The following is a 7440-nucleotide window of genomic DNA, read 5'->3' as shown; positions in this document are numbered from 1 at the left end:
GGAGCAGCTAGTCGCCTGGCGAGGACCTTTCTGGGGTGCAGTCAATCTATTATGAAAAGCCTCTCAATGTATGTGACACCGGCCTCAGACAATCTGGGGATTAGGCCTTGGGGAGGGGAACTGAGATGCAGGCTGGCGGGTAGATCTGTAAAGCTGGGGCCCTGGAGGGTCGGGGGAAGTGGCCACAGGGGCTGGGGCAGAGGAAGAGAGGTCTTCCTCGGAGGAGGCCAGCACCCACTTTGTTTTATTTTTAATTTTTATTTTAAAAGTATTTTTATTGCCGAAACCAGTTTGGCTCAGTGGATGGAGCGTCGGTCTGCAGACTGAGGGCTTCCAGGTTCATTTCCGGTCAGGGGCATGTACCTTGGTTGCGGGCACATCCCCGGTGGGGGGTGTGCAGGAGGCAGCTGATGGATGTTTCTCTCTCATCGATGTTTCTGGCTTTCTATCTCTCTCCCTTCCTCTCTGTAAAAAATCAATAAAATATTTTTATTGATTTCAGAGAGGAAGGGAGAGAGAGAGAAACATCAGTGATGAGAGGGAATCATGGATTGGCTGCCTCCTGCATGTTGGACCGAGCCGGCAACCCAGGCATGAGCCTTGACTTGGGTCCGCAGGTCGACACTATCCACTGAGCCAAACCGCTAGGGCAACCAACACCCATTTTATAGTTGGGGAAACTGAGGCCCAGACCCAGAATAAAGGGATCCCTCCCAAGGTACCCTCAGACCCCCATCCAAAGGTGGGCAGGGGTGCTGTTCACTGCTATTCCTTCCCCCCATATCATGGTGGATTTTCCCAGGGCTTCAGTGGGTCTGAAAGATTGGGGGCCAAAGATGGAGGTCTTTGTCCTGACAAAGGCGCTAGTGAGCCAGGTCCCAGCCAATGAGGCGGGCTCCCTCCGGGGAGGCGTATGAACCCAGGGCTAGGATTTCAGGGTCCCAGGGGAAGTCACCATGCCCACACCCTTCACCCGGCAGACACTCCAGGCAGAGGCACCTGCCTGAGCCAAGGCTTGGTGGTCAGCGGGAGGAGGCTGAGGGAGGAGGCCGAGGGAGGAGGCCGAGGGAGGAGGCCGAGGGAGGAGGCTGAGGCTGGGTGGGAGGAGACGAGCAGAGGGGATTTTATTTTCTCCCAAGAGCAGCAGGGGCTCTGGGTGGGGTTTTAGCTCAAGCAGCCCTGGCTTTCCTCCCAGGATCCATCGAGGGAACATTGACCCTAAGGTCACCTTCCTCTGGAGCTTAGTTCCCCCCTGACTCCCCCCCCCAACCGCTCGGCCCCCTCTCTGCTTCACGGCCCTGCCACCGGGTCCTGCTTACGCCGTTCCCTCCTGGGAGGCCATTCTCCCACCCCCTGCCCTGTGGAAAGCCTTCCATTGGCTCCAGTTAGGTGCATGGGGAGGAGAGAGGAGACATGCCCTGCACACCCTCCCCCCAACCCCCGCTGCGGGCTCAGGGCTGCCCTGCAGAGGGGCCCCTGGCAACAGAAAGACTGAGGCTCCTGGCCAACAGCCATCTCTGTAGACCTCAGGCACAGCGAGCGGGGCCTTTCCCAGGCTCCGGCGTGGTCTTGGTCCAGCCACCTACGTGTACCTGCCGCCCAGATGCTGAGAGATGGCCAGGCCGGTGGTTCCCATGACTCGGCTGGACCCGGCTTTCAGATTCCTCAGGTCCTGGTGGGGCGGTGTGGCCGGCGGGGGCCGGGCCTTGTAGGCTGCCAGTGTGTACCTCCCAGCGAGCGAATGCGCTCGTCATTCTCCGCGATGGCTCAGGGCTGTGGAGGGGAGCGACGGGGGCTCCAGGTGACCCCCTGCCTGTCTACCAGGCAGGCCTGCTGGGCCCCTTCAAGCCGTCACAGCCCAGCAGCTGTCGCAGGGGCATCGTCCTGGCCTGTCCAGGATGGACTCAAGTGGAACTGATGCTGGCCAGTGGAATGCCCCACCGGCCCAGCCTGCTCACCTTGGGCCGCTGCTGGGGCCCCCACCCCCTCGCCCTCACGGCACCCCTCCCGTGCTGCCTCCATCCTGGCCACGCAGCTGTGGGCCCTGCCTGGCTGAGACTGGCACAAAAAGCCATTGGGCCCTCAGCAGAGATGCCCCTGTGCCCTGCCTCACTTTCCCCACCTGTGGCATGGCATGCCTGTAGTGGCTGCCTGCTGGTCCTCTGAGGATTGAACGGAAGCTGTGTGAGCAGAGGTGGGGGTGGGGAGCAGGGGAGAGAAACTCCCAGGACTTTCCCAGGGGAGCTTGGCTGGTCCTCTGCCCATTCCTTCTGCTGAGCTTTTGTCCAGGAAATTCGCTGTGGCAGGGAGAACGGATCTGCTCATGGCTGTTAACCCCTGACCTCGGTCCCCTGATCCCAGTTAAGCCCCTCCCTGGGAAGGGGCCCTTAGAGGCGGCTGAGGTATGGCCCCTGCCCCAGGCGTAGAGGCGGGGGGCTTCCAGGTCGGGGTGCAGGGGTTTGGGGGAACACAGCTGCCCCACTGGCCACGTGTCTGTCCCCACCCTGGAGAGGCCCCTGAGGAAACGGAAGCCCAGGCTCGGGCGGAGTTAGGGCCTGCCAGCCCCCGGCAGAGCCACCCTCTCCGGGCCTCCGAACAGGAAGCTCCGAGGGAGCCGGCCTGACCTGGAAGGCAGCCCACAGCCACGCGGGGCGTCTGCCTCCAGCCGGCTTTGTGCCTCCTGCACGCCTCTGCGCTGGGGGGCGTCGAGGGGATACGGGCCCGGGGTCCCCTCGCCTGCAGCGTGGGGAACAGCTTTCTGACCTGGCTGCCCTCCCCTGCTACAGACTCCTCCATAGCTCCCACTGTCTTTGAGACGGTTTCTCTGACCTGGACAAGGGCCACGGAGATGGTGGTAAAAGTTCTGACCACGGAGCTTCATGAGCTGAATTCAAATCTCAGCTCCCGCTCCCTTGGGGGAGCCATCTTTCCCCTGGGCCTTCCCAGTGGACAAGGAGGATGGTAACACCAGGCTGTTTCAAATATAAAATGAGTCGAACCGGTTTGGTGGATAGAGCATTGGCCTGCGGACTGAAAGGTCCCGGGTTCGATTCCGGTCAAGGGCATTTGCCTTGGTTGTGGGCACATCTCCAGAAGAGGGTGTGCAGGAGGCAGCTGATAAATGTTTCTCTCTGATTGATGTTTCTAACTCTCTATCCCTCTCTCTTCCTCTCTGTAAAAAAATCAATAAAAATATGGGGGAAAAAAAATATATATATATATAAAATGAGGACCCCATTAAGCAGGCTGAACCCAGGGCCAGGCATAGAGCAGGCGCTTAATACATGCAACTCAGGATGGTGCTGGGCTTCAGCCCTGGTTCTGGCCCTGAGCTTGGGCCGCCATTCACAAGACCTGCTGCCACCAACCCAGCAGGCGAGCTGAGGAGTTGCTAAGACAATTAATATCAGGGTTGGCACCCAGTGATATTGCCTGATAAATGCTCCAGGAAGAAAGGGGTGAGTGAATGAAGGGATGAGTAAAGGGAGGGCTGGAGGGAGGAGGAGCTCTCACTTCTGCTGGCTGTGGTGACTTAACCTCTTGCCTTCCAGCTCCGTGGAGGCTGATGCTAGAAGCTTCCACTGAAGATGAAATGTTCTCCCTCAATGGCTGGGACGTGTTCTCACGCCTGGGTGCTCTGGGCTCCCTGGAGGCCGTGTGTCTGTTCCACCCTGCTGAGCTGTTCCCCATGATCAATTCCATTTGGCCTGCTCTGTGCCTCTGCAGCGGGGCGCCCCTTAGAGGCTGGGCTGGGGGCTTGGGGGGAGGCGGTGGCTTTCACAGCTGCAGCCGACCCCACCATGTCCTGAGACCTGCATCTGGTAACAGGAGGGGCCTACTGCTGCTCCCCCTCTCTGGACCTGTTCCCTCAGGGATGGGAGGAGGAGGTAAGGAAGGGAAGTCTGGGGCCAACCTGTTTTCATCCAACCTCTAACTTTTCTTGAGTGCCAGCTGGGTGCCTAATCCTATGTTGGATGCCAGGGACTCAGTGGGAACCAAAGCAGACAAACCTGAGTTCGAGTTGATAGGGTAAGGGTAAGGAATGCCCTGGCAGGGGGCAGAGCCAGTGCAAAGGCCCTGAGGCAGCAGGGAGCACCATGCTGTGGAGGAACAGGAGGAGCCCGGGTGGTGGGAGCAGAAAAGGAGAAAGGAGCAGGGTGGAGGGTAGGGAGCCTGGGTAACAGTATTGCTCAGCGTTAACTCTCAATATTTATTAGAGCCTGCTATGTACCAAACACTGACCTGTGGGTTTTACCTGCCTCATCTCCCCGGAACCTTACAACTACCCTATAGGTACACTCCTCTTACAGACAGGAAACGGAGGCCGAGGAGGGGAGGTCGCTGGTCAAGGTCACCGAGCAGGTGCCCAGCAGAGCTGGGGTCTGGTCCTGGGTTTTGAGCAAGACAGTGGTCCCTTCCTTAGCAATAGACCCTCAGCCACTGCCCTCACCACCCACACGCCCCTGTTTCCCCCCAACTTCGCTCCGTGACTCAGGCCCTGCTCCATTTTCACGGGGTGAGGAGAAGGACGCCTATAGGTTCTGATGCCCGGAGTTTGGTTTGAACCACCTGCCCTCTGTGACCTCGGGGCGGCCTGCCCCTCTGAGCCTCAGATTCCTGGCCGGTAACAAGAGACTGTGGGAGACCCTTCTCTCTCAGACGAGGTGAGCAGGGGGGAGGGATGGACCTCACCAGTAATGGCTGGGAGCACCCTGTGCCTCACACTCTCTCTGGGCCCAGCCTTGCTGTGTACCCCCACAGCCCTATTCAGGCCCCAACTCTCACTGTGCTTTGCGTGTGTGTGTGTGTGTGTGTGTGTGGTGTGTGAATTCTGCTGTGCACCCTGTGGCCCTTTGCCTCCTCCTTGGGCACAACCCAGCGTGTGTTCCGGTACCTTTTCTGGGTCCGGATCCCCGCTGTGTACTCCCTGAGCCCTGAGCCCTTCTCCCAGTCCCTGTGCCCCGCACCCTCTCTGGGCCCCACCCCCACTGAGTGTCCCTACACCCCAAACCCTCTCTGGGCCTCAGTCTCACTGTGTGCTTGCTCAGTGGGTCTCTCTGCCCCGCCCCCCACCCCCAGCTCCAGCCACCACTAGGTGGAGTGAGGAGGCCAGTGGAGACCCAGCACAAGCAGAGCCGGCTCTGAGTCTCCTGGCCACTGCTGAGTCGATGCCTCAGACACCGGTAAGCGCGAGCCTCCTGCCCGACACAGTGGCCCTCGGAGGGAAGCACAGCTGTGGTCAGACAGATGTGAGCCAGGAGCCCAAAGGCTGGTGTCCAAAGCACCTGAGCGGCACACAACTGTGAGCTTGGCCCCCAACCTCTGACCCCCAACATGCCCATGTGGAGTTCAGAATCTCCACCTCCTGATGCCTATCCACAGTCTGGCAGCTGGGCATATGGGCAGCTGGGGAAACTGAGGCTGGATGCCCGGCCAGCGGGTGTGAGCTGTGAGCACCCTTTGAGTTAGGGTGCGGCTGAGGCTAAGGGAGAGTTCTGAGTCTGAGGATAACCTCCCGCCCACAGGCAAGGACTCCATGACACGGGAGACGGGTGGGCTTCTCTGAGGAGGCAATGGCCCCGCTTAAATCTGAAGTATGAGAAGTGCTGGGCAGGGGTGAGCACAGAAGGGACAGTTTGTGTGGTGAATATATTGTCCCGTAGAGTGGGTTCCCTTTTCATTTTGTTGTTGGTTTTGTGTGTGTGTATGTTTTGCTGTGCAGAAACTCTTGTTTCATGTAGTCCAATTTATTTATATTTTCCTTTGTTTCTTTTGCCATAGGAGATGTATTGGCAAAAATATTGCTACATAAGATGTATGAAATTTTACTCCCTATGTTTTCTTCTAGAATTGTTATGGTTTCGAGATTTACATTTAAGTCTTTTATCAATTTTTAATTTATTCTTGTAAGTTGTTGGTTTAGTTTCTTTTTTGCATGTGCTGGTCCAATTCCCCCCCTCCCCTCCCCCCAAAAAATATATTTATATATTCAGCAAATCTCCATTAAAAAGCTACTAGACTTAACAAATGAATTCGGTAATGTGTCAGGTTACAAAATTAACACCCAGAAATCTAAGGCTTTATTATACACCAATAATGAACTCAAAGAAAGAGAAACTACAAAAACAATCCCATTTACCTTTGCACCAAAAAAATTAAGGTATCTAGGAATAAACTTAACTGAGGAGATAAAAGACCTGTACTCAGAAAACTACAGGACATTGAAAAAAAGAGATAGAGGAAGCCATAAACAAATGGAAGAATATACCGTGTTCATTGGTGGAATCAACATAATTAAAATGTCCATACTACCCAAAGCAATCTATAGATTCAGTGCAATCCCCATTAAGATAACAACAGAATATTTCACAGACCTATAACAAACTCTCCAACACCATTTTTTGAAGGGACTGTCTTTACTCCATTATATGCTCTTGCCTCCTTTATCAAACATTAATTGGCTAGAATGACATGGGTTGATTTCTGGGTCTTTGTTCTGTTCCATTGGTTTATATGCCTGTTCTTCTGCCAGTACCAGGCTATTTTTATTACAATGGCTTTGTAATGTAGTTTGATATCTGGTATTGTGATGCCTTCAACTTCGTTCTTTCTCAAGATTGCTGAGTATATTTGTGGTCTAAATTTTGGAAAAATTATTCTAGATCTTGAAATATACCATTGGTATTTTAATAGGGATTGCATTGAATCTGTATATTGTTGGGTAGAATGGACGTTTTAATGATGTTAATTCCTCCAATCCATGAACATGGTATATGCTTGTGTGCCACGCCAGCACAGCCAAGAGTTCGGGGAGCCTGAGGGAGGGCCGGCGAAGGATGAAGAAAAGACAGACGAAGAGAATAAGCTGGGTCTAGGTGGATCTTCTGTGCCTGGCTGAGGCCACAGAACAGATCCAGACTGCAAGCTGATGCTTTATTTTATCGTCAGAGGTAAACAAGGTAGTAGTCACCATATTTACAATGTTCTTGTGACTTTCATTTGTTCTGGTAGCACTTGCTGCACCTCCCACAGCCCATTAGCTACTCAGGAAGGATCTAGGGAGTGTCATAAGGTCAAGCTTAATTATGCTAAGAGGGCTGTGCCCTCTAAGCTGGGACTTGTTTTTGGCTTTACCAACAGGTCAGTCCAAGGCTTAACCCTATAACTGCTCCCTACACACTTGCACTTGTTTTGTGTGTTCCTGTTTCTTTTTTCTATGTCCTATACAAGTTTTTTTTTCCGAGTACAGATGTTTGTTTGTTTGTTTGTTTTTTATCTCCTTGGATAAGTTTATTCCTAAGTATTTTTTGTTGTTGTTGCAATGGTAAAAGGGATTTTAAAAATATATATTTTATTGATTTTTTACAGAGAGGAAGAGAGAGGGATAGAGAGTTAGAAACATCGACGAGAGAGAATCATTGATCAGCTGCCTCTTATTAT

The sequence above is a fragment of the Pipistrellus kuhlii genome, unplaced genomic scaffold (genome assembly GCF_014108245.1).
Source record: "Pipistrellus kuhlii isolate mPipKuh1 unplaced genomic scaffold, mPipKuh1.p scaffold_m20_p_8, whole genome shotgun sequence".
Classification (NCBI taxonomy): domain Eukaryota; kingdom Metazoa; phylum Chordata; class Mammalia; order Chiroptera; family Vespertilionidae; genus Pipistrellus; species Pipistrellus kuhlii.
The sequence above is the reverse complement of the archived record's forward strand: the minus strand, read 5'-3'. Positions refer to the sequence as shown.